The 25,452-nt window shown below is 42.7% G+C and overlaps 1 protein-coding gene across 1 annotated transcript in view; it reads right to left on the reverse strand.

The window, feature by feature from the left end:
* The window catches only part of st3gal7 (ST3 beta-galactoside alpha-2,3-sialyltransferase 7), a 67,710-nt gene that overhangs the window by 32,992 nt on the left and 9,266 nt on the right, over positions 1-25,452 (reverse strand). The gene's annotated exons all lie outside the window — the stretch shown is intronic.

Raw genomic sequence — 25,452 nt, forward strand, 5'->3', positions numbered from 1 at the left:
TGTTGCTGTGTGTATCAGTAGTAGTAACCTTCCTCTGTTGCTGTGTGTATCAGTAGTAGTAACCTTCCTCTGTTGCTGTGTGTATCAGTAGTAGTAACCTTCCTCTGTTGCTGTGTGTATCAGTACTAGTAACCTTCCTCTGTTGCTGTGTGTATCAGTAGTAGTAACCTTCCTCTGTTGCTGTGTGTATCAGTAGTAGTAACCTTCCTCTGTTGCTGTGTGTATCAGTAGTAGTAACCTTCCTCTGTTGCTGTGTGTATCAGTACTAGTAACCTTCCTCTGTTGCTGTGTGTATCAGTAGTAGTAACCTTCCTCTGTTGCTGTGTGTATCAGTAGTACTAACCTTCCTCTGTTGCTGTGTGTATCAGTAGTAGTAACCTTCCTCTGTTGCTGTGTGTATCAGTAGTAGTAACCTTCCTCTGTTGCTGTGTGTATCAGTAGTACTAACCTTCCTCTGTTGCTGTGTGTATCAGTAGTAGTAACCTTCCTCTGTTGCTGTGTGTATCAGTAGTAGTAACCTTCCTCTGTTGCTGTGTGTATCAGTACTAACCTTCCTCTGTTGCTGTGTGTATCAGTACTAACCTTCCTCTGTTGCTGTGAGTATCAGTAGTAGTAACCTTCCTCTGTTGCTGTGTGTATCAGTACTAACCTTCCTCTGTTGCTGTGTGTATCAGTAGTAGTAACCTTCCTCTGTTGCTGTGTGTATCAGTAGTCTAACCTTCCTCTGTTGCTGTGTGTATCAGTAGTAGTAACCTTCCTCTGTTGCTGTGTGTATCAGTAGTAGTAACCTTCCTCTGTTGCTGTGTGTATCAGTAGTACTAACCTTCCTCTGTTGCTGTGTGTATCAGTAGTACTAACCTTTCTCTGTTGTTTTGTGTATCAGTAGTACTAACCTTCCTCTGTTGCTGTGTGTATCAGTAGTAGTAACCTTCCTCTGTTGCTGTGTGTATCAGTAGTACTAACCTTCCTCTGTTGCTGTGTGTATCAGTAGTACTAACCTTCCTCTGTTGCTGTGTGTATCAGTAGTAGTAACCTTCCTCTGTTGCTGTGTGTATCAGTAGTAGTAACCTTCCTCTGTTGCTGTGTGTATCAGTAGTAGTAACCTTCCTCTGTTGCTGTGTGTATCAGTAGTAACCTTCCTCTGTTGCTGTGTGTATCAGTAGTAACCTTCCTCTGTTGCTGTGTGTATCAGTAGTAATAACCTTCCTCTGTTGCTGTGTGTATCAGTAGTAGTAACCTTCCTCTGTTGCTGTGTGTATCAGTAGTAGTAACCTTCCTCTGTTGCTGTGTGTATCAGTAGTACTAACCTTCCTCTGTTGCTGTGTGTATCAGTAGTATACCTTCCTCTGTTGCTGTGTGTATCAGTAGTAGTAACCTTCCTCTGTTGCTGTGTGTATCAGTACTATACCTTCCTCTGTTGCTGTGTGTATCAGTAGTAGTAACCTTGCTCTGTTGCTGTGTGCATCAGTAGTACTAACCTTCCTCTGTTGCTGTGTGTATCAGTAGTAAAATTCCTCTGTTGCTGTGTGTATCAGTAGTAGTAACCTTCCTCTGTTGCTGTGTGTATCAGTAGTAGTAAACTTCCTCTGTTGCTGTGTGTATCAGTAGTAGTAACCTTCCTCTGTTGCTTTGTGTATCAGTAGTAATAACCTTCCTCTGTTGCTGTGTGTATCAGTAGTAGTAACCTTCCTCTGTTGCTGTGTGTATAAGTAGTAGTAAACTTCCTCTGTTGCTGTGTGTATCAGTAGTAGTAACCTTCCTCTGTTGCTGTGTGTATCAGTAGTACTAACCTTCCTCTGTTGCTGTGTGTATCAGTAGTACTAACCTTCCTCTGTTGCTGTGTATCAGTAGTAGTAACCTTCCTCTGTTGCTGTGTGTATCAGCAGTAGTAACCTTCCTCTGTTGCTGTGTGTATCAGTAGTAGTAACCTTCCTCTGTTGCTGTGTGTATCAGTAGTAGTAACCTTCCTCTGTTGCTGTGTGTATCAGTACTAGTAACCTTCCTCTGTTGCTGTATCAGTAGTAGTAACCTTCCTCTGTTGCTGTGTGTATCAGTGGTAGGAACCTTCCTATGTTGCTGCGTGTATCAGTAGTAGTAACCTTCCTCTGTTGCTGTGTGTATCAGTACTAGTAACCTTCCTCTGTTGCTGTGTGTATCAGTAGTACTAACCTTCCTCTGTTGCTGTGTGTATCAGTAGTAGTAACCTTCCTCTCTTGCTGTGTGTATCAGTAGTAGTAACCTTCCTCTGTTACTGTATCAGTAGTATTAACCTTCCTGTGTTGTTGTGTGTATCAGTAGTAGTAACCTTCCTCTGTTGTTGTGTGTATCAGTAGTACTAACCTTCCTCTGTTGCTGTGTGTATCAGTAGTAGTAACCTTCCTCTGTTGCTTTGTGTATCAGTAGTACTAACCTTCCTCTGTTGCTGTGTGTATCAGTAGTAGTAACCTTCCTCTGTTGCTGTGTGTATCATTAGTACTAACCTTCCTCTTTTGCTGTGTGTATCAGTAGTAGTAACCTTCCTCTGTTGCTGTGTGTATCAGTAGTACTAACCTTCCTCTGTTGCTGTGTGTATCAGTAGTACTAACCTTCCTCTGTTGCTGTGTGTATCAGTAGTAGTAACCTTCCTCTGTTGCTGTGTGTATCAGTAGTAACCTTCCTCTGTTGCTGTGTGTATCAGTAGTAGTAACCTTCCTCTGTTGCTGTGTGTATCAGTAGTATACCTTCCTCTGTTGCTGTGTGTATCAGTAGTAGTAACCTTCCTCTGTTGCTGTGTGTATCAGTAGTAGCAACCTTCCTCTGTTGCTGTGTGTATCAGTAGTAGTAACCTTCCTCTGTTGCTGTGTGTATCAGTAGTAGTAACCTTCCTCTGTTGCTTTGTGTATCAGTAGTATAACCTTCCTCTGTTGCTGTGTGTATCAGTAGTAGTAACCTTCCTCTGTTGCTGTCTGTATCAGTAGTACTAACCTTCCTCTGTTGCTGTCTGTATGAGTAGTACTAACCTTCCTCTGTTGCTGTGTGTATCAGTAGTACTAACCTTCCTCTGTTGCTGTGTGTATCAGTACTAACCTTCCTCTGTTGCTGTGTGTATCAGTAGTAGTAACCTTCCTCTGTTGCTGTGTGTATCAGTAGTAGTAACCTTCCTCTGTTGCTGTGTGTATCAGTAGTACTAACCTTCCTCTGTTGCTGTGTGTATCAGTAGTACTAACCTTTCTCTGTTGTTTTGTGTATCAGTAGTACTAACCTTCCTCTGTTGCTGTGTGTATCAGTAGTAGTAACCTTCCTCTGTTGCTGTGTGTATCAGTAGTAGTAACCTTCCTCTGTTGCTGTGTGTATCAGTAGTAGTAACCTTCCTCTGTTGCTGTGTGTATCAGTACTAGTAACCTTCCTCTGTTGCTGTATCAGTACTAGTAACCTTCCTCTGTTGCTGTATCAGTAGTAGTAACCTTCCTCTGTTGCTGTGTGTATCAGTAGTAGTAACCTTCCTCTGTTGCTGTGTGTATGAGTACTAGTAACCTTCCTCTGTTGCTGTAGCAGTAGTATTAACCTTCCTCTGTTGCTGTGTGTATCAGTAGTAGTAACCTTCCTCTGTTGCTGTGTGTATCAGTAGTAGTAACCTTCCTCTGTTGCTGTGTGTATCAGTAGTAACCTTCCTCTGTTGCTGTGTGTATCAGTAGTAGTAACCTTCCTCTGTTGCTGTGTGTATCAGTAGTAGTAACCTTCCTCTGTTGCTGTGTGTATCAGTACTAACCTTCCTCTGTTGCTGTGTGTATCAGTAGTAGTAACCTTCCTCTGTTGCTGTGTGTATCAGTAGTACTAACCTTCCTCTGTTGCTGTGTGTATCAGTAGTAGTAACCTTCCTCTGTTGCTGTGTGTATCAGTAGTAGTAACCTTCCTCTGTTGCTGTGTGTATCAGTAGTACTAACCTTCCTCTGTTGCTGTGTGTATCAGTAGTACTAACCTTCCTCTGTTGTTTTGTGTATCAGTAGTACTAACCTTCCTCTGTTGCTGTGTGTATCAGTAGTAGTAACCTTCCTCTGTTGCTGTGTGTATCAGTAGTACTAACCTTCCTCTGTTGCTGTGTGTATCAGTAGTACTAACCTTCCTCTGTTGCTGTGTGTATCAGTAGTAGTAACCTTCCTCTGTTGCTGTGTGTATCAGTAGTAGTAACCTTCCTCTGTTGCTGTGTGTATCAGTAGTAGTAACCTTCCTCTGTTGCTGTGTGTATCAGTAGTACTAACCTTCCTCTGTTGCTGTGTGTATCAGTAGTAACCTTCCTCTGTTGCTGTGTGTATCAGTAGTAATAACCTTCCTCTGTTGCTGTGTGTATCAGTAGTAGTAACCTTCCTCTGTTGCTGTGTGTATCAGTAGTAGTAACCTTCCTCTGTTGCTGTGTGTATCAGTAGTACTAACCTTCCTCTGTTGCTGTGTGTATCAGTAGTATACCTTCCTCTGTTGCTGTGTGTATCAGTAGTAGTAACCTTCCTCTGTTGCTGTGTGTATCAGTACTAACCTTCCTCTGTTGCTGTGTGTATCAGTAGTAGTAACCTTGCTCTGTTGCTGTGTGCATCAGTAGTACTAACCTTCCTCTGTTGCTGTGTGTATCAGTAGTAACCTTCCTCTGTTGCTGTGTGTATCAGTAGTAGTAACCTTCCTCTGTTGCTGTGTGTATCAGTAGTAGTAACCTTCCTCTGTTGCTGTGTGTATCAGTAGTAGTAACCTTCCTCTGTTGCTTTGTGTATCAGTAGTAATAACCTTCCTCTGTTGCTGTGTGTATCAGTAGTAGTAACCTTCCTCTGTTGCTGTGTGTATCAGTAGTAGTAACCTTCCTCTGTTGCTGTGTGTATCAGTAGTAGTAACCTTCCTCTGTTGCTGTGTGTATCAGTAGTAGTAACCTTCCTCTGTTGCTGTGTGTATCAGTAGTAGTAACCTTCCTCTGTTGCTGTGTGTATCAGTAGTAGTAACCTTCCTCTGTTGCTGTGTGTATCAGCAGTAGTAACCTTCCTCTGTTGCTGTGTGTATCAGTAGTAGTAACCTTCCTCTGTTGCTGTGTGTATCAGTAGTAGTAACCTTCCTCTGTTGCTGTGTGTATCAGTACTAGTAACCTTCCTCTGTTGCTGTATCAGTAGTAGTAACCTTCCTCTGTTGCTGTGTGTATCAGTAGTAGTAACCTTCCTCTGTTGCTGTGTGTATCAGTAGTAGTAACCTTCCTCTGTTGCTGTGTGTATCAGTACTAGTAACCTTCCTCTGTTGCTGTGTGTATCAGTAGTACTAACCTTCCTCTGTTGCTGTGTGTATCAGTAGTAGTAACCTTCCTCTCTTGCTGTGTGTATCAGTAGTAGTAACCTTCCTCTGTTGCTGTGTGTATCAGTAGTACTAACCTTCCTCTGTTGCTGTGTGTATCAGTAGTAGTAACCTTCCTCTGTTACTGTATCAGTAGTATTAACCTTCCTCTGTTGTTGTGTGTATCAGTAGTACTAACCTTCCTCTGTTGTTGTGTGTATCAGTAGTACTAACCTTCCTCTGTTGCTGTGTGTATCAGTAGTAGTAACCTTCCTCTGTTGCTTTGTGTATCAGTAGTACTAACCTTCCTCTGTTGCTGTGTGTATCAGTAGTAGTAACCTTCCTCTGTTGCTGTGTGTATCATTAGTACTAACCTTCCTCTTTTGCTGTGTGTATCAGTAGTAGTAACCTTCCTCTGTTGCTGTGTGTATCAGTAGTACTAACCTTCCTCTGTTGCTGTGTGTATCAGTAGTAGTAACCTTCCTCTGTTGCTGTGTGTATCATTAGTACTAACCTTCCTCTTTTGCTGTGTGTATCAGTAGTAGTAACCTTCCTCTGTTGCTGTGTGTATCAGTAGTAGTAACCTTCCTCTGTTGCTGTATCAGTAGTAGTAACCTTCCTCTGTTGCTGTATCAGTAGTAGTAACCTTCCTCTGTTGCTGTGTGTATCAGTAGTAGTAACCTTCCTCTGTTGCTGTGTGTATCAGTAGTAGTAACCTTCCTCTGTTGCTGTGTGTATCAGTAGTAGTAACCTTCCTCTGTTGCTGTGTGTATCAGTAGTAGTAACCTTCCTCTGTTGCTGTGTGTATCAGTAGTAGTAACCTTCCTCTGTTGCTGTGTGTATCAGTAGTACTAACCTTCCTCTGTTGCTGTGTGTATCAGTAGTACTAACCTTCCTCTGTTGCTGTGTGTATCAGTAGTAGTAACCTTCCTCTGTTGCTGTGTGTATCAGTACTAAACCTTCCTCTGTTGCTGTGTGTATCAGTAGTAGTAACCTTCCTCTGTTGCTGTGTGTATCAGTAGTCTAACCTTCCTCTGTTGCTGTGTGTATCAGTAGTAGTAACCTTCCTCTGTTGCTGTGTGTATCAGTAGTACTAACCTTCCTCTGTTGCTGTGTGTATCAGTAGTACTAACCTTCCTCTGTTGCTGTGTGTATCAGTAGTAGTAACCTTCCTCTGTTGCTTTGTGTATCAGTAGTACTAACCTTCCTCTGTTGCTGTGTGTATCAGTAGTAGTAACCTTCCTCTGTTGCTGTGTGTATCAGTAGTACTAACCTTCCTCTGTTGCTGTGTGTATCAGTAGTAGTAACCTTCCTCTGTTGCTGTGTGTATCAGTAGTAGTAACCTTCCTCTGTTGCTGTGTGTATCAGTAGTAGTAACCTTCCTCTGTTGCTGTGTGTATCAGTAGTAGTAACCTTCCTCTGTTGCTGTGTGTATCAGTAGTATACCTTCCTCTGTTGCTGTGTGTATCAGTAGTAGTAACCTTCCTCTGTTGCTGTGTGCATCAGTAGTACTAACCTTCCTCTGTTGCTGTGTGTATCAGTAGTAGTACCTTCCTCTGTTGCTGTGTGTATCAGTAGTAGTAACCTTCCTCTGTTGCTGTGTGTATCAGTAGTAGTAACCTTCCTCTGTTGCTGTGTGTATCAGTAGTAGTAACCTTCCTCTGTTGCTTTGTGTATCAGTAGTACTAACCTTCCTCTGTTGCTGTGTGTATCAGTAGTAGTAACCTTCCTCTGTTGCTGTGTGTATAAGTAGTAGTAACCTTCCTCTGTTGCTGTGTGTATCAGTAGTAGTAACCTTCCTCTGTTGCTGTGTGTATCAGTAGTACTAACCTTCCTCTGTTGCTGTGTGTATCAGTAGTAGTAACCTTCCTCTGTTGCTGTGTGTATCAGTAGTAGTAACCTTCCTCTGTTGCTGTGTGTATCAGCAGTAGTAACCTTCCTCTGTTGCTGTGTGTATCAGTAGTAGTAACCTTCCTCTGTTGCTGTGTGTATCAGTAGTAGTAACCTTCCTCTGTTGCTGTGTGTATCAGTACTAGTAACCTTCCTCTGTTGCTGTTTATCAGTAGTAGTAACCTTCCTCTGTTGCTGTGTGTATCAGTAGTAGTAACCTTCCTCTGTTGCTGTGTGTATCAGTAGTAGTAACCTTCCTCTGTTGCTGTGTGTATCAGTACTAGTAACCTTCCTCTGTTGCTGTGTGTATCAGTAGTACTAACCTTCCTCTGTTGCTGTGTGTATCAGTAGTAGTAACCTTCCTCTCTTGCTGTGTGTATCAGTAGTAGTAACCTTCCTCTGTTGCTGTGTGTATCAGTAGTAGTAACCTTCCTCTGTTGCTGTGTGTATCAGTAGTAGTAACCTTCCTCTGTTGCTGTGTGTATCAGTAGTATTAACCTTCCTCTGTTGCTGTGTGTATCAGTAGTACTAACCTTCCTCTGTTGCTGTGTGTATCAGTAGTACTAACCTTCCTCTGTTGCTGTGTGTATCAGTAGTAGTAACCTTCCTCTGTTGCTGTGTGTATCAGTAGTACTAACCTTCCTCTGTTGCTGTGTGTATCAGTAGTAGTAACCTTCCTCTGTTGCTGTGTGTATCAGTAGTACTAACCTTCCTCTTTTGCTGTGTGTATCAGTAGTAGTAACCTTCCTCTGTTGCTGTGTGTATCAGTAGTAGTAACCTTCCTCTGTTGCTGTGTGTATCAGTAGTACTAACCTTCCTCTGTTGCTGTGTGTATCAGTAGTAGTAACCTTCCTCTGTTGCTGTGTGTATCAGTAGTATACCTTCCTCTGTTGCTGTGTGTATCAGTAGTAGTAACCTTCCTCTGTTGCTGTGTGTATCAGTAGTATACCTTCCTCTGTTGCTGTGTGTATCAGTAGTAGTAACCTTCCTCTGTTGCTGTGTGTATCAGTAGTACTAACCTTCCTCTGTTGCTGTGTGTATCAGTAGTAGTAACCTTCCTCTGTTGCTTTGTGTATCAGTAGTAGTAACCTTCCTCTGTTGCTGTGTGTATCAGTAGTAGTAACCTTCCTCTGTTGCTGTGTGTATCAGTAGTAGTAACCTTCCTCTGTTGCTGTGTGTATCAGTAGTAGTAACCTTCCTCTGTTGCTGTGTGTATCAGTAGTAGTAACCTTCCTCTGTTGCTGTGTGTATCAGTAGTAGTAACCTTCCTCTGTTGCTGTGTGTATCAGTAGTAGTAACCTTCCTCTGTTGCTGTGTGTATCAGTAGTACTAACCTTCCTCTGTTGCTGTGTGTATCAGTAGTAGTAACCTTCCTCTGTTGCTGTGTGTATCAGTACTAGTAACCTTCCTCTGTTGCTGTATCAGTAGTAGTAACCTTCCTCTGTTGCTGTGTGTATCAGTAGTAGTAACCTTCCTCTGTTGCTGTGTGTATCAGTACTAACCTTCCTCTGTTGCTGTGTGTATCAGTAGTAGTAACCTTCCTCTGTTGCTGTGTGTATCAGTAGTACTAACCTTCCTCTGTTGCTGTGTGTATCAGTAGTACTAACCTTCCTCTGTTGCTGTGTGTATCAGTAGTACTAACCTTCCTCTGTTGCTGTGTGTATCAGTAGTAGTAACCTTCCTCTGTTGCTGTGTGTATCAGTAGTACTAACCTTCCTCTGTTGCTGTGTGTATCAGTAGTAGTAACCTTCCTCTGTTGCTGTGTGTATCAGTAGTAGTAACCTTCCTCTGTTGCTGTGTGTATCAGTAGTAGTAACCTTCCTCTGTTGCTGTGTGTATCAGTAGTAGTAACCTTCCTCTGTTGCTGTGTGTATCAGTAGTACTAACCTTCCTCTGTTGCTGTGTGTATCAGTAGTAGTAACCTTCCTCTGTTGCTGTGTGTATCAGTAGTAGTAACCTTCCTCTGTTGCTGTGTGTATCAGTAGTAGTAACCTTCCTCTGTTGCTGTGTGTATCAGTAGTAGTAACCTTCCTCTGTTGCTGTGTGTATCAGTACTAGTAACCTTCCTCTGTTGCTGTATCAGTAGTAGTAACCTTCCTCTGTTGCTGTGTGTATCAGTAGTAGTAACCTTCCTCTGTTGCTTTGTGTATCAGTAGTACTAACCTTCCTCTGTTGCTGTGTGTATCAGTAGTACTAACCTTCCTCTGTTGCTGTGTGTATCAGTAGTACTAACCTTCCTCTGTTGCTGTGTGTATCAGTAGTAGTAACCTTCCTCTGTTGCTGTGTGTATCAGTAGTAGTAACCTTCCTCTGTTGCTGTGTGTATCAGTAGTAGTACCTTCCTCTGTTGCTGTGTGTATCAGTAGTAGTAACCTTCCTCTGTTGCTGTGTGCATCAGTAGTAGTAACCTTCCTCTGTTGCTGTGTGTATCAGTAGTAGTAACCTTCCTCTGTTGCTGTGTGTATCAGTAGTAGTAACCTTCCTCTGTTGCTGTGTGTATCAGTAGTACTAACCTTCCTCTGTTGCTGTGTGTATCAGTAGTACTAACCTTCCTCTGTTGCTGTGTGTATCAGTAGTACTAACCTTCCTCTGTTGCTGTGTGTATCAGTAGTACTAACCTTCCTCTGTTGCTGTGTGTATCAGTAGTACTAACCTTCCTCTGTTGCTGTGTGTATCAGTAGTAGTAACCTTCCTCTGTTGCTGTGTGTATCAGTAGTAGTAACCTTCCTCTGTTGCTTTGTGTATCAGTAGTAGTAACCTTCCTCTGTTGCTGTGTGTATCAGTAGTAGTAACCTTCCTCTGTTGCTGTGTGTATCAGTAGTACTAACCTTCCTCTGTTGCTGTGTGTATCAGTAGTAGTAACCTTCCTCTGTTGCTGTGTGTATCAGTAGTAGTAACCTTCCTCTGTTGCTGTGTGTATCAGTAGTAGTAACCTTCCTCTGTTGCTGTGTGTATCAGTAGTAGTAACCTTCCTCTGTTGCTGTGTGTATCAGTAGTAGTAACCTTCCTCTGTTGCTGTGTGTATCAGTAGTAGTAACCTTCCTCTGTTGCTGTGTGTATCAGTAGTAGTAACCTTCCTCTGTTGCTGTGTGTATCAGTAGTAGTAACCTTCCTCTGTTGCTGTGTGTATCAGTAGTAGTAACCTTCCTCTGTTGCTGTGTGTATCAGTAGTAGTAACCTTCCTCTGTTGCTGTGTGTATCAGTAGTAGTAACCTTCCTCTGTTGCTGTGTGTATCAGTAGTAGTAACCTTCCTCTGTTGCTGTGTGTATCAGTAGTAGTAACCTTCCTCTGTTGCTGTGTGTATCAGTAGTAGTAACCTTCCTCTGTTGCTGTGTGTATCAGTAGTAGTAACCTTCCTCTGTTGCTGTGTGTATCAGTAGTAGTAACCTTCCTCTGTTGCTGTGTGTATCAGTAGTACTAACCTTCCTCTGTTGCTGTGTGTATCAGTAGTAGTAACCTTCCTCTGTTGCTGTGTGTATCAGTAGTACTAACCTTCCTCTGTTGCTGTGTGTATCAGTAGTAGTAACCTTCCTCTGTTGCTGTGTGTATCAGTAGTAGTAACCTTCCTCTGTTGCTGTGTGTATCAGTAGTACTAACCTTCCTCTGTTGCTGTGTGTATCAGTAGTAGTAACCTTCCTCTGTTGCTGTGTGTATCAGTAGTACTAACCTTCCTCTGTTGCTGTGTGTATCAGTAGTAGTAACCTTCCTCTGTTGCTGTGTGTATCAGTAGTACTAACCTTCCTCTGTTGCTGTGTGTATCAGTAGTACTAACCTTCCTCTGTTGCTGTGTGTATCAGTAGTACTAACCTTCCTCTGTTGCTGTGTGTATCAGTAGTAGTAACCTTCCTCTGTTGCTGTGTGTATCAGTAGTAGTAACCTTCCTCTGTTGCTGTGTGTATCAGTAGTAGTAACCTTCCTCTGTTGCTGTGTGTATCAGTAGTAGTAACCTTCCTCTGTTGCTGTGTGTATCAGTAGTACTAACCTTCCTCTGTTGCTGTGTGTATCAGTAGTAGTAACCTTCCTCTGTTGCTGTGTGTATCAGTAGTACTAACCTTCCTCTGTTGCTGTGTGTATCAGTAGTAGTAACCTTCCTCTGTTGCTGTGTGTATCAGTAGTAGTAACCTTCCTCTGTTGCTGTGTGTATCAGTAGTAGTAACCTTCCTCTGTTGCTGTGTGTATCAGTAGTAGTAACCTTCCTCTGTTGCTGTGTGTATCAGTAGTACTAACCTTCCTCTGTTGCTGTGTGTATCAGTAGTACTAACCTTCCTCTGTTGCTGTGTGTATCAGTAGTAGTAACCTTCCTCTGTTGCTGTGTGTATCAGTAGTACTAACCTTCCTCTGTTGCTGTGTGTATCAGTAGTAGTAACCTTCCTCTGTTGCTGTGTGTATCAGTAGTAGTAACCTTCCTCTGTTGCTGTGTGTATCAGTAGTAACCTTCCTCTGTTGCTGTGTGTATCAGTAGTAGTAACCTTCCTCTGTTGCTGTGTGTATCAGTAGTACTAACCTTCCTCTGTTGCTGTGTGTATCAGTAGTAGTAACCTTCCTCTGTTGCTGTGTGTATCAGTAGTACTAACCTTCCTCTGTTGCTGTGTGTATCAGTAGTCGTAACCTTCCTCTGTTGCTGTGTGTATCAGTAGTAGTAACCTTCCTCTGTTGCTGTGTGTATCAGTAGTAGTAACCTTCCTCTGTTGCTGTGTGTATCAGTAGTAGTAACCTTCCTCTGTTGCTGTGTGTATCAGTAGTACTAACCTTCCTCTGTTGCTGTGTGTATCAGTAGTAGTAACCTTCCTCTGTTGCTGTGTGTATCAGTAGTACTAACCTTCCTCTGTTGCTGTGTGTATCAGTAGTACTAACCTTCCTCTGTTGTTGTGTGTATCAGTAGTAGTAACCTTCCTCTGTTGCTGTGTGTATCAGTAGTAGTAACCTTCCTCTGTTGCTGTGTGTATCAGTAGTAACCTTCCTCTGTTGCTGTGTGTATCAGTAGTAGTAACCTTCCTCTGTTGCTGTGTGTATCAGTAGTAGTAACCTTCCTCTGTTGCTGTGTGTATCAGTAGTAGTAACCTTCCTCTGTTGCTGTGTGTATCAGTAGTAGTAACCTTCCTCTGTTGCTGTGTGTATCAGTAGTAGTAACCTTCCTCTGTTGCTGTGTGTATCAGTAGTACTAACCTTCCTCTGTTGCTGTGTGTATCAGTAGTACTAACCTTCCTCTGTTGCTGTGTGTATCAGTAGTAGTAACCTTCCTCTGTTGCTGTGTGTATCAGTAGTACTAACCTTCCTCTGTTGCTGTGTGTATCAGTAGTAGTAACCTTCCTCTGTTGCTGTGTGTATCAGTAGTAGTAACCTTCCTCTGTTGCTGTGTGTATCAGTAGTACTAACCTTCCTCTGTTGCTGTGTGTATCAGTAGTACTAACCTTCCTCTGTTGCTGTGTGTATCAGTAGTAGTAACCTTCCTCTGTTGCTGTGTGTATCAGTAGTAGTAACCTTCCTCTGTTGCTGTGTGTATCAGTAGTAGTAACCTTCCTCTGTTGCTGTGTGTATCAGTAGTAGTAACCTTCCTCTGTTGCTGTGTGTATCAGTAGTAGTAACCTTCCTCTGTTGCTGTGTGTATCAGTAGTAGTAACCTTCCTCTGTTGCTGTGTGTATCAGTAGTAGTAACCTTCCTCTGTTGCTGTGTGTATCAGTAGTAGTAACCTTCCTCTGTTGCTGTGTGTATCAGTAGTACTAACCTTCCTCTGTTGCTGTGTGTATCAGTAGTACTAACCTTCCTCTGTTGCTGTGTGTATCAGTAGTAGTAACCTTCCTCTGTTGCTGTGTGTATCAGTAGTACTAACCTTCCTCTGTTGCTGTGTGTATCAGTAGTAGTAACCTTCCTCTGTTGCTGTGTGTATCAGTAGTACTAACCTTCCTCTGTTGCTGTGTGTATCAGTAGTAGTAACCTTCCTCTGTTGCTGTGTGTATCAGTAGTAGTAACCTTCCTCTGTTGCTGTGTGTATCAGTAGTACTAACCTTCCTCTGTTGCTGTGTGTATCAGTAGTAGTAACCTTCCTCTGTTGCTGTGTGTATCAGTAGTAGTAACCTTCCTCTGTTGCTGTGTGTATCAGTAGTAGTAACCTTCCTCTGTTGCTGTGTGTATCAGTAGTACTAACCTTCCTCTGTTGCTGTGTGTATCAGTAGTACTAACCTTCCTCTGTTGCTGTGTGTATCAGTAGTAGTAACCTTCCTCTGTTGCTGTGTGTATCAGTAGTAGTAACCTTCCTCTGTTGCTGTGTGTATCAGTAGTATACCTTCCTCTGTTGCTGTGTGTATCAGTAGTACTAACCTTCCTCTGTTGCTGTGTGTATCAGTAGTATACCTTCCTCTGTTGCTGTGTGTATCAGTAGTAGTAACCTTCCTCTGTTGCTGTGTGTATCAGTAGTAGTAACCTTCCTCTGTTGCTGTGTGTATCAGTAGTAGTAACCTTCCTCTGTTGCTGTGTGTATCAGTAGTAGTAACCTTCCTCTGTTGCTGTGTGTATCAGTAGTACTAACCTTCCTCTGTTGCTGTGTGTATCAGTAGTAGTAACCTTCCTCTGTTGCTGTGTGTATCAGTAGTACTAACCTTCCTCTGTTGCTGTGTGTATCAGTAGTAGTAACCTTCCTCTGTTGCTGTGTGTATCAGTACTATACCTTCCTCTGTTGCTGTGTGTATCAGTAGTAGTAACCTTCCTCTGTTGCTGTGTGTATCAGTAGTAGTAACCTTCCTCTGTTGCTGTGTGTATCAGTAGTAGTAACCTTCCTCTGTTGCTGTGTGTATCAGTAGTAGTAACCTTCCTCTGTTGCTGTGTGTATCAGTAGTACTAACCTTCCTCTGTTGCTGTGTGTATCAGTAGTAGTAACCTTCCTCTGTTGCTGTGTGTATCAGTAGTACTAACCTTCCTCTGTTGCTGTGTGTATCAGTAGTAGTAACCTTCCTCTGTTGCTGTGTGTATCAGTAGTAGTAACCTTCCTCTGTTGCTGTGTGTATCAGTAGTAGTAACCTTCCTCTGTTGCTGTGTGTATCAGTAGTAGTAACCTTCCTCTGTTGCTGTGTGTATCAGTAGTAGTAACCTTCCTCTGTTGCTGTGTGTATCAGTACTAGTAACCTTCCTCTGTTGCTGTGTGTATCAGTAGTAGTAACCTTCCTCTGTTGCTGTGTGTATCAGTAGTAGTAACCTTCCTCTGTTGCTGTGTGTATCAGTAGTAGTAACCTTCCTCTGTTGCTGTGTGTATCAGTAGTAGTAACCTTCCTCTGTTGCTGTGTGTATCAGTAGTACTAACCTTCCTCTGTTGCTGTGTGTATCAGTAGTAGTAACCTTCCTCTGTTGCTGTGTGTATCAGTAGTAGTAACCTTCCTCTGTTGCTGTGTGTATCAGTAGTACTAACCTTCCTCTGTTGCTGTGTGTATCAGTAGTAGTAACCTTCCTCTGTTGCTGTGTGTATCAGTAGTAGTAACCTTCCTCTGTTGCTGTGTGTATCAGTAGTAGTAACCTTCCTCTGTTGCTGTGTGTATCAGTAGTACTAACCTTCCTCTGTTGCTGTGTGTATCAGTAGTAGTAACCTTCCTCTGTTGCTTTGTGTATCAGTAGTACTAACCTTCCTCTGTTGCTGTGTGTATCAGTAGTAGTAACCTTCCTCTGTTGCTGTGTGTATCATTAGTACTAACCTTCCTCTGTTGCTGTGTGTATCAGTAGTACTAACCTTCCTCTGTTGCTGTGTGTATCAGTAGTACTAACCTTCCTCTGTTGCTGTGTGTATCAGTAGTACTAACCTTCCTCTGTTGCTGTGTGTATCAGTAGTAGTAACCTTCCTCTGTTGCTGTGTGTATCAGTAGTAACCTTCCTCTGTTGCTGTGTGTATCAGTAGTAATAACCTTCCTCTGTTGCTGTGTGTATCAGTAGTAACCTTCCTCTGTTGCTGTGTGTATCAGTAGTAGTAACCTTCCTCTGTTGCTGTGTGTATCAGTAGTAGTAACCTTCCTCTGTTGCTGTGTGTATCAGTAGTAGTAACCTTCCTCTGTTGCTGTGTGTATAAGTAGTAGTAACCTTCCTCTGTTGCTTTGTGTATCAGTAGTAACCTTCCTCTGTTGCTGTGTGTATCAGTAGTAGTAACCTTCCTCTGTTGCTGTCTGTATCAGTAGTAGTAACCTTCCTCTGTTGCTGTGTGTATCAGTAGTAGTAACCTTCCTCTGTTGCTGTGTGTATCAGTAGTACTAACCTTCCTCTGTTGCTGTGTGTATCAGTAGTACTAACCTTCCTCTGTTGCTGTGTGTATCAGTAGTAGTAACCTTCCTCTGTTGCTGTGTGTATCAGTAGTAGTAACCTTCCTCTGTTGCTGTGTGTATCAGTAGTAGTAACCTTCCTCTGTTGCTGTGTGTATCAGTAGTAGTAACCTTCCTCTGTTGCTGTGTGTATCAGTAGTAGTAACCTTCCTCTGTTGCTGTATCAGTAGTAGTAACCTTCCTCTGTTGCTGTGTGTATCAGTAGTAGTAACCTTCCTCTGTTGCTGTGTGTATCAGTAGTACTAACCTTCCTCTGTTGCTGTGTGTATCAGTACTAGTAACCTTCCTCTGTTGCTGTGTTATCAGTAGTAGTAACCTTCCTCTGTTGCTGTGTGTATCAGTAGTACTAACCTTCCTCTGTTGCTGTGTGTATCAGTAGTACTAACCTTCCTCTGTTGCTGTGTGTATCAGTAGTACTAACCTTCCTCTGTTGCTGTGTGTATCAGTAGTACTAACCTTCCTCTGTTGCTGTGTGTATCAGTAGTAGTAACCTTCCTCTGTTGCTGTGTGTATCAGTAGTACTAACCTTCCTCTGTTGCTGTGTGTATCAGTAGTACTAACCTTCCTCTGTTGTTTTGTGTATCAGTAGTACTAACCTTCCTCTGTTGCTGTGTGTATCAGTAGTAGTAACCTTCCTCTGTTGCTGTGTGTATCAGTAGTAGTAACCTTCCTCTGTTGCTGTGTGTATCAGTAGTAGTAACCTTCCTCTGTTGCTGTGTGTATCAGTAGTAGTAACCTTCCTCTGTTGCTGTGTGTATCAGTAGTACTAACCTTCCTCTGTTGCTGTGTGTATCAGTAGTAGTAACCTTCCTCTGTTGCTGTGTGTATCAGTAGTAGTAACCTTCCTCTGTTGCTGTGTGTATCAGTAGTACTAACCTTCCTCTGTTGCTGTGTGTATCAGTAGTAGTACCTTCCTCTGTTGCTGTGTGTATCAGTAGTAGTAACCTTCCTCTGTTGCTGTGTGTATCAGTAGTAGTAACCTTCCTCTGTTGCTGTGTGTATCAGTAGTAGTAACCTTCCTCTGTTGCTTTGTGTATCAGTAGTAGTAACCTTCCTCTGTTGCTGTGTGTATCAGTAGTACTAACCTTCCTCTGTTGCTGTGTGTATCAGTAGTAGTAACCTTCCTCTGTTGCTGTGTGTATCAGCAGTAGTAACCTTCCTCTGTTGCTGTGTGTATCAGTAGTACTAACCTTCCTCTGTTGCTGTGTGTATCAGTAGTAGTAACCTTCCTCTGTTGCTGTGTGTATCAGTACTAGTAACCTTCCTCTGTTGCTGTATCAGTAGTAGTAACCTTCCTCTGTTGCTGTGTGTATCAGTAGTAGTAACCTTCCTCTGTTGCTGTGTGTATCAGTAGTAGTAACCTTCCTCTGTTGCTGTGTGTATCAGTAGTAGTAACCTTCCTCTGTTGCTGTGTGTATCAGTAGTACTAACCTTCCTCTGTTGCTGTGTGTATCAGTAGTAGTAACCTTCCTCTGTTGCTGTGTGTATCAGTAGTACTAACCTTCCTCTGTTGCTGTGTGTATCAGTAGTACTAACCTTCCTCTGTTGCTGTGTGTATCAGTAGTAGTAACCTTCCTCTGTTGCTGTGTGTATCAGTAGTAGTAACCTTCCTCTGTTGCTGTGTGTATCAGTAGTACTAACCTTCCTCTGTTGCTGTGTGTATCAGTAGTACTAACCTTCCTCTGTTGCTGTGTGTATCAGTAGTACTAACCTTCCTCTGTTGTTTTGTGTATCAGTAGTACTAACCTTCCTCTGTTGCTGTGTGTATCAGTAGTAGTAACCTTCCTCTGTTGCTGTGTGTATCAGTAGTACTAACCTTCCTCTGTTGCTGTGTGTATCAGTAGTACTAACCTTCCTCTGTTGCTGTGTGTATCAGTAGTAGTAACCTTCCTCTGTTGCTGTGTGTATCAGTAGTACTAACCTTCCTCTGTTGCTGTGTGTATCAGTAGTAGTAACCTTCCTCTGTTGCTGTGTGTATCAGTAGTACTAACCTTCCTCTGTTGCTGTGTGTATCAGTAGTAGTAACCTTCCTCTGTTGCTGTGTGTATCAGTAGTACTAACCTTCCTCTGTTGCTGTGTGTATCAGTAGTAGTAACCTTCCTCTGTTGCTGTGTGTATCAGTAGTAGTAACCTTCCTCTGTTGCTGTGTGTATCAGTAGTAGTAACCTTCCTCTGTTGCTGTGTGTATCAGTAGTACTAACCTTCCTCTGTTGCTGTGTGTATCAGTAGTACTAACCTTCCTCTGTTGCTGTGTGTATCAGTAGTAGTAACCTTCCTCTGTTGCTGTGTGTATCAGTAGTAGTAACCTTCCTCTGTTGCTGTGTGTATCAGTAGTAGTAACCTTCCTCTGTTGCTGTGTGTATCAGTAGTACTAACCTTCCTCTGTTGCTGTGTGTATCAGTAGTAACCTTCCTCTGTTGCTGTGTGTATCAGTAGTAGTAACCTTCCTCTGTTGCTGTGTGTATCAGTAGTACTAACCTTCCTCTGTTGCTGTGTGTATCAGTAGTAGTAACCTTCCTCTGTTGCTGTGTGTATCAGTAGTACTAACCTTCCTCTGTTGCTGTGTGTATCAGTAGTACTAACCTTCCTCTGTTGCTGTGTGTATCAGTAGTAGTAACCTTCCTCTGTTGCTGTGTGTATCAGTAGTAGTAACCTTCCTCTGTTGCTGTGTGTATCAGTAGTAGTAACCTTCCTCTGTTGCTGTGTGTATCAGTAGTACTAACCTTCCTCTGTTGCTGTGTGTATCAGTAGTAGTAACCTTCCTCTGTTGCTGTGTGTATCAGTAGTAGTAACCTTCCTCTGTTGCTGTGTGTATCAGTAGTACTAACCTTCCTCTGTTGCTGTGTGTATCAGTAGTAGTAACCTTCCTCTGTTGCTGTGTGTATCAGTAGTAGTAACCTTCCTCTGTTGCTGTGTGTATCAGTAGTACTAACCTTCCTCTGTTGCTGTGTGTATCAGTAGTAGTAACCTTCCTCTGTTGCTGTGTGTATCAGTAGTAACCTTCCTCTGTTGCTGTGTGTATCAGTAGTAGTAACCTTCCTCTGTTGCTGTGTGTATCAGTAGTACTAACCTTCCTCTGTTGCTGTGTGTATCAGTAGTACTAACCTTCCTCTGTTGCTGTGTGTATCAGTAGTAGTAACCTTCCTCTGTTGCTGTGTGTATCAGTAGTACTAACCTTCCTCTGTTGCTGTGTGTATCAGTAGTACTAACCTTCCTCTGTTGCTGTGTGTATCAGTAGTAGTAACCTTCCTCTGTTGCTGTGTGTATCAGTAGTACTAACCTTCCTCTGTTGCTGTGTGTATCAGTAGTACTAACCTTCCTCTGTTGCTGTGTGTATCAGTAGTACTAACCTTCCTCTGTTGCTGTGTGTATCAGTAGTAGTAACCTTCCTCTGTTGCTGTGTGTATCAGTAGTAGTAACCTTCCTCTGTTGCTGTGTGTATCAGTAGTAGTAACCTTCCTCTGTTGCTGTGTGTATCAGTAGTACTAACCTTCCTCTGTTGCTGTGTGTATCAGTAGTACTAACCTTCCTCTGTTGCTGTGTGTATCAGTAGTAGTAACCTTCCTCTGTTGCTGTGTGTATCAGTAGTAGTAACCTTCCTCTGTTGCTGTGTGTATCAGTAGTAGTAACCTTCCTCTGTTGCTGTGTGTATCAGTAGTAGTAACCTTCCTCTGTTGCTTTGTGTATCAGTAGTACTAACCTTCCTCTGTTGCTGTGTGTATCAGTAGTACTAACCTTCCTCTGTTGCTGTGTGTATCAGTAGTAGTAACCTTCCTCTGTTGCTGTGTGTATCAGTAGTACTAACCTTCCTCTGTTGCTGTGTGTATCAGTAGTACTAACCTTCCTCTGTTGCTGTGTGTATCAGTAGTAGTAACCTTCCTCTGTTGCTGTGTGTATCAGTAGTACTAACCTTCCTCTGTTGCTGTGTGTATCAGTAGTAGTAACCTTCCTCTGTTGCTGTGTGTATCAGTAGTACTAACCTTCCTCTGTTGCTGTGTGTATCAGTAGTAGTAACCTTCCTCTGTTGCTGTGTGTATCAGTAGTAGTAACCTTCCTCTGTTGCTGTGTGTATCAGTAGTACTAACCTTCCTCTGTTGCTGTGTGTATCAGTAGTAGTAACCTTCCTCTGTTGCTGTGTGTATCAGTAGTACTAACCTTCCTCTGTTGCTGTGTGTATCAGTAGTACTAACCTTCCTCTGTTGCTGTGTGTATCAGTAGTACTAACCTTCCTCTGTTGCTGTGTGTATCAGTAGTAGTAACCTTCCTCTGTTGCTGTGTGTATCAGTAGTAGTAACCTTCCTCTGTTGCTGTGTGTATCAGTAGTACTAACCTTCCTCTGTTGCTGTGTGTATCAGTAGTAGTAACCTTCCTCTGTTGCTTTGTGTATCAGTAGTACTAACCTTCCTCTGTTGCTGTGTGTATCAGTAGTACTAACCTTCCTCTGTTGCTGTGTGTATCAGTAGTACTAACCTTCCTCTGTTGCTGTGTGTATCAGTAGTACTAACCTTCCTCTGTTGCTGTGTGTATCAGTAGTACTAACCTTCCTCTGTTGCTGTGTGTATCAGTAGTACTAACCTTCCTCTGTTGCTGTGTGTATCAGTAGTAGTAACCTTCCTCTGTTGCTGTGTGTATCAGTAGTAACCTTCCTCTGTTGCTGTGTGTATCAGTAGTAGTAACCTTCCTCTGTTGCTGTGTGTATCAGTAGTAGTACCTTCCTCTGTTGCTGTGTGTATCAGTAGTAGTAACCTTCCTCTGTTGCTGTGTGTATCAGTAGTAGTAACCTTCCTCTGTTGCTGTGTGTATCAGTAGTACTAACCTTCCTCTGTTGCTGTGTGTATCAGTAGTAGTAACCTTCCTCTGTTGCTGTGTGTATCAGTAGTAGTAACCTTCCTCTGTTGCTGTGTGTATCAGTAGTACTAACCTTCCTCTGTTGCTGTGTGTATCAGTAGTACTAACCTTCCTCTGTTGCTGTGTGTATCAGTAGTAGTAACCTTCCTCTGTTGCTGTGTGTATCAGTAGTACTAACCTTCCTCTGTTGCTGTGTGTATCAGTAGTACTAACCTTCCTCTGTTGCTGTGTGTATCAGTAGTACTAACCTTCCTCTGTTGCTGTGTGTATCAGTAGTACTAACCTTCCTCTGTTGCTGTGTGTATCAGTAGTAGTAACCTTCCTCTGTTGCTGTGTGTATCAGTAGTAGTAACCTTCCTCTGTTGCTGTGTGTATCAGTACTAGTAACCTTCCTCTGTTGCTGTGTGTATCAGTAGTAGTAACCTTCCTCTGTTGCTGTGTGTATCAGTAGTACTAACCTTCCTCTGTTGCTGTGTGTATCAGTAGTACTAACCTTCCTCTGTTGCTGTGTGTATCAGTAGTACTAACCTTCCTCTGTTGCTGTGTGTATCAGTAGTACTAACCTTCCTCTGTTGCTGTGTGTATCAGTAGTACTAACCTTCCTCTGTTGCTGTGTGTATCAGTATCTATACCTTCCTCTGTTGCTGTGTGTATCAGTAGTAGTAACCTTCCTCTGTTGCTGTGTGTATCAGTAGTACTAACCTTCCTCTGTTGCTGTGTGTATCAGTAGTACTAACCTTCCTCTGTTGCTGTGTGTATCAGTAGTACTAACCTTCCTCTGTTGCTGTGTGTATCAGTAGTACTAACCTTCCTCTGTTGCTGTGTGTATCAGTAGTAGTAACCTTCCTCTGTTGCTGTGTGTATCAGTAGTACTAACCTTCCTCTGTTGCTGTGTGTATCAGTAGTAGTAACCTTCCTCTGTTGCTGTGTGTATCAGTAGTAGTAACCTTCCTCTGTTGCTGTGTGTATCAGTAGTACTAACCTTCCTCTGTTGCTGTGTGTATCAGTAGTAGTAACCTTCCTCTGTTGCTGTGTGTATCAGTAGTAGTAACCTTCCTCTGTTGCTGTGTGTATCAGTAGTACTAACCTTCCTCTGTTGCTGTGTGTATCAGTAGTACTAACCTTCCTCTGTTGCTGTGTGTATCAGTAGTACTAACCTTCCTCTGTTGCTGTGTGTATCAGTAGTAGTAACCTTCCTCTGTTGCTGTGTGTATCAGTAGTAGTAACCTTCCTCTGTTGCTGTGTGTATCAGTAGTAGTAACCTTCCTCTGTTGCTGTGTGTATCAGTAGTACTAACCTTCCTCTGTTGCTGTGTGTATCAGTAGTAGTAACCTTCCTCTGTTGCTGTGTGTATCAGTAGTAGTAACCTTCCTCTGTTGCTGTGTGTATCAGTAGTAGTAACCTTCCTCTGTTGCTGTGTGTATCAGTAGTAGTAACCTTCCTCTGTTGCTGTGTGTATCAGTAGTAGTAACCTTCCTCTGTTGCTGTGTGTATCAGTAGTACTAACCTTCCTCTGTTGCTGTGTGTATCAGTAGTAGTAACCTTCCTCTGTTGCTGTGTGTATCAGTAGTACTAACCTTCCTCTGTTGCTGTGTGTATCAGTAGTAGTAACCTTCCTCTGTTGCTGTGTGTATCAGTAGTAGTAACCTTCCTCTGTTGCTGTGTGTATCAGTAGTAGTAACCTTCCTCTGTTGCTGTGTGTATCAGTAGTAGTAACCTTCCTCTGTTGCTGTGTGTATCAGTAGTAGTAACCTTCCTCTGTTGCTGTGTGTATCAGTAGTAGTAACCTTCCTCTGTTGCTGTGTGTATCAGTAGTAGTAACCTTCCTCTGTTGCTGTGTGTATCAGTAGTAGTAACCTTCCTCTGTTGCTGTGTGTATCAGTAGTACTAACCTTCCTCTGTTGCTGTGTGTATCAGTAGTAGTAACCTTCCTCTGTTGCTGTGTGTATCAGTAGTACTAACCTTCCTCTGTTGCTGTGTGTATCAGTAGTACTAACCTTCCTCTGTTGCTGTGTGTATCAGTAGTACTAACCTTCCTCTGTTGCTGTGTGTATCAGTAGTACTAACCTTCCTCTGTTGCTGTGTGTATCAGTAGTACTAACCTTCCTCTGTTGCTGTGTGTATCAGTAGTACTAACCTTCCTCTGTTGCTGTGTGTATCAGTAGTACTAACCTTCCTCTGTTGCTGTGTGTATCAGTAGTACTAACCTTCCTCTGTTGCTGTGTGTATCAGTAGTAGTAACCTTCCTCTGTTGCTGTGTGTATCAGTAGTACTAACCTTCCTCTGTTGCTGTGTGTATCAGTAGTACTAACCTTCCTCTGTTGCTGTGTGTATCAGTAGTAGTAACCTTCCTCTGTTGCTGTGTGTATCAGTAGTAGTAACCTTCCTCTGTTGCTGTGTGTATCAGTAGTAGTAACCTTCCTCTGTTGCTGTGTGTATCAGTAGTACTAACCTTCCTCTGTTGCTGTGTGTATCAGTAGTAGTAACCTTCCTCTGTTGCTGTGTGTATCAGTAGTACTAACCTTCCTCTGTTGCTGTGTGTATCAGTAGTACTACCTTCCTCTGTTGCTGTGTGTATCAGTACTATACCTTCCTCTGTTGCTGTGTGTATCAGTAGTACTAACCTTCCTCTGTTGCTGTGTGTATCAGTAGTAGTAACCTTCCTCTGTTGCTGTGTGTATCAGTAGTACTAACCTTCCTCTGTTGCTGTGTGTATCAGTAGTACTAACCTTCCTCTGTTGCTGTGTGTATCAGTAGTAGTAACCTTCCTCTGTTGCTGTGTGTATCAGTAGCAGTAACCTTCCTCTGTTGCTGTGTGTATCAGTAGTAGTAACCTTCCTCTGTTGCTGTGTGTATCAGTAGTAGTAACCTTCCTCTGTTGCTTTGTGTATCAGTAGTAGTAACCTTCCTCTGTTGCTGTGTGTATCAGTAGTAGTAACCTTCCTCTGTTGCTGTGTGTATCAGTAGTACTAACCTTCCTCTGTTGCTGTGTGTATCAGTAGTAGTAACCTTCCTCTGTTGCTGTGTGTATCAGTAGTACTAACCTTCCTCTGTTGCTGTGTGTATCAGTAGTACTAACCTTCCTCTGTTGCTGTGTGTATCAGTAGTAGTAACCTTCCTCTGTTGCTGTGTGTATCAGTAGTACTAACCTTCCTCTGTTGCTGTGTGTATCAGTAGTAGTAACCTTCCTCTGTTGCTGTGTGTATCAGTAGTACTAACCTTCCTCTGTTGCTGTGTGTATCAGTACTAGTAACCTTCCTCTGTTGCTGTGTGTATCAGTAGTAGTAACCTTCCTCTGTTGCTGTGTGTATCAGTAGTAGTAACCTTCCTATGTTGCTGTGTGTATCAGTAGTAGTAACCTTCCTCTGTTGCTGTGTGTATCAGTACTAGTAACCTTCCTCTGTTGCTGTGTGTATCAGTAGTACTAACCTTCCTCTGTTGCTGTGTGTATCAGTAGTAGTAACCTTCCTCTGTTGCTGTGTGTATCAGTAGTACTAACCTTCCTCTGTTGCTGTGTGTATCAGTAGTACTAACCTTCCTCTGTTGCTGTGTGTATCAGTAGTAGTAACCTTCCTCTGTTGCTGTGTGTATCAGTAGTAGTAACCTTCCTCTGTTGCTGTGTGTATCAGTAGTAGTAACCTTCCTCTGTTGCTGTGTGTATCAGTAGTAGTAACCTTCCTCTGTTGCTGTGTGTATCAGTAGTAGTAACCTTCCTCTGTTGCTGTGTGTATCAGTAGTACTAACCTTCCTCTGTTGCTGTGTGTATCAGTAGTAGTAACCTTCCTCTGTTGCTGTGTGTATCAGTAGTACTAACCTTCCTCTGTTGCTGTGTGTATCAGTAGTAGTAACCTTCCTCTGTTGCTGTGTGTATCAGTAGTAGTAACCTTCCTCTGTTGCTGTGTGTATCAGTAGTACTAACCTTCCTCTGTTGCTGTGTGTATCAGTAGTAGTAACCTTCCTCTGTTGCTGTGTGTATCAGTAGTACTAACCTTCCTCTGTTGCTGTGTGTATCAGTAGTACTAACCTTCCTCTGTTGCTGTGTGTATCAGTAGTACTAACCTTCCTCTGTTGCTGTGTGTATCAGTAGTAGTAACCTTCCTCTGTTGCTGTGTGTATCAGTAGTACTAACCTTCCTCTGTTGCTGTGTGTATCAGTAGTACTAACCTTCCTCTGTTGCTGTGTGTATCAGTAGTACTAACCTTCCTCTGTTGCTGTGTGTATCAGTAGTACTAACCTTCCTCTGTTGCTGTGTGTATCAGTAGTAGTAACCTTCCTCTGTTGCTGTGTGTATCAGTAGTACTAACCTTCCTCTGTTGCTGTGTGTATCAGTAGTAGTAACCTTCCTCTGTTGCTGTGTGTATCAGTAGTACTAACCTTCCTCTGTTGCTGTGTGTATCAGTAGTACTAACCTTCCTCTGTTGCTGTGTGTATCAGTAGTAGTAACCTTCCTCTGTTGCTGTGTGTATCAGTAGTAGTAACCTTCCTCTGTTGCTGTCTGTATCAGTAGTACTAACCTTCCTCTGTTGCTGTGTGTATCAGTAGTAGTAACCTTCCTCTGTTGCTGTGTGTATCAGTAGTACTAACCTTCCTCTGTTGCTGTGTGTATCAGTAGTACTAACCTTCCTCTGTTGCTGTGTGTATCAGTAGTAGTAACCTTCCTCTGTTGCTGTGTGTATCAGTTGTAGTAACCTTCCTCTGTTGCTGTGTGTATCAGTAGTAGTAACCTTCCTCTGTTGCTGTGTGTATCAGTAGTAGTAACCTTCCTCTGTTGCTGTGTGTATCAGTACTAGTAACCTTCCTCTGTTGCTGTATCAGTAGTAGTAACCTTCCTCTGTTGCTGTGTGTATCAGTAGTAGTAACCTTCCTCTGTTGCTGTGTGTATCAGTAGTAGTAACCTTCCTCTGTTGCTGTGTGTATGAGTACTAGTAACCTTCCTCTGTTGCTGTGTGTATCAGTAGTAGTAACCTTCCTCTGTTGCTGTGTGTATCAGTAGTAGTAACCTTCCTCTGTTGCTGTGTGTATCAGTACTAACCTTCCTCTGTTGCTGTGAGTATCAGTAGTAGTAACCTTCCTCTGTTGCTGTGTGTATCAGTACTAACCTTCCTCTGTTGCTGTGTGTATCAGTAGTAGTAACCTTCC

The sequence above is a fragment of the Salmo salar genome, chromosome ssa28 (assembly GCF_905237065.1).
Source record: "Salmo salar chromosome ssa28, Ssal_v3.1, whole genome shotgun sequence".
NCBI lineage: Eukaryota > Metazoa > Chordata > Actinopteri > Salmoniformes > Salmonidae > Salmo > Salmo salar.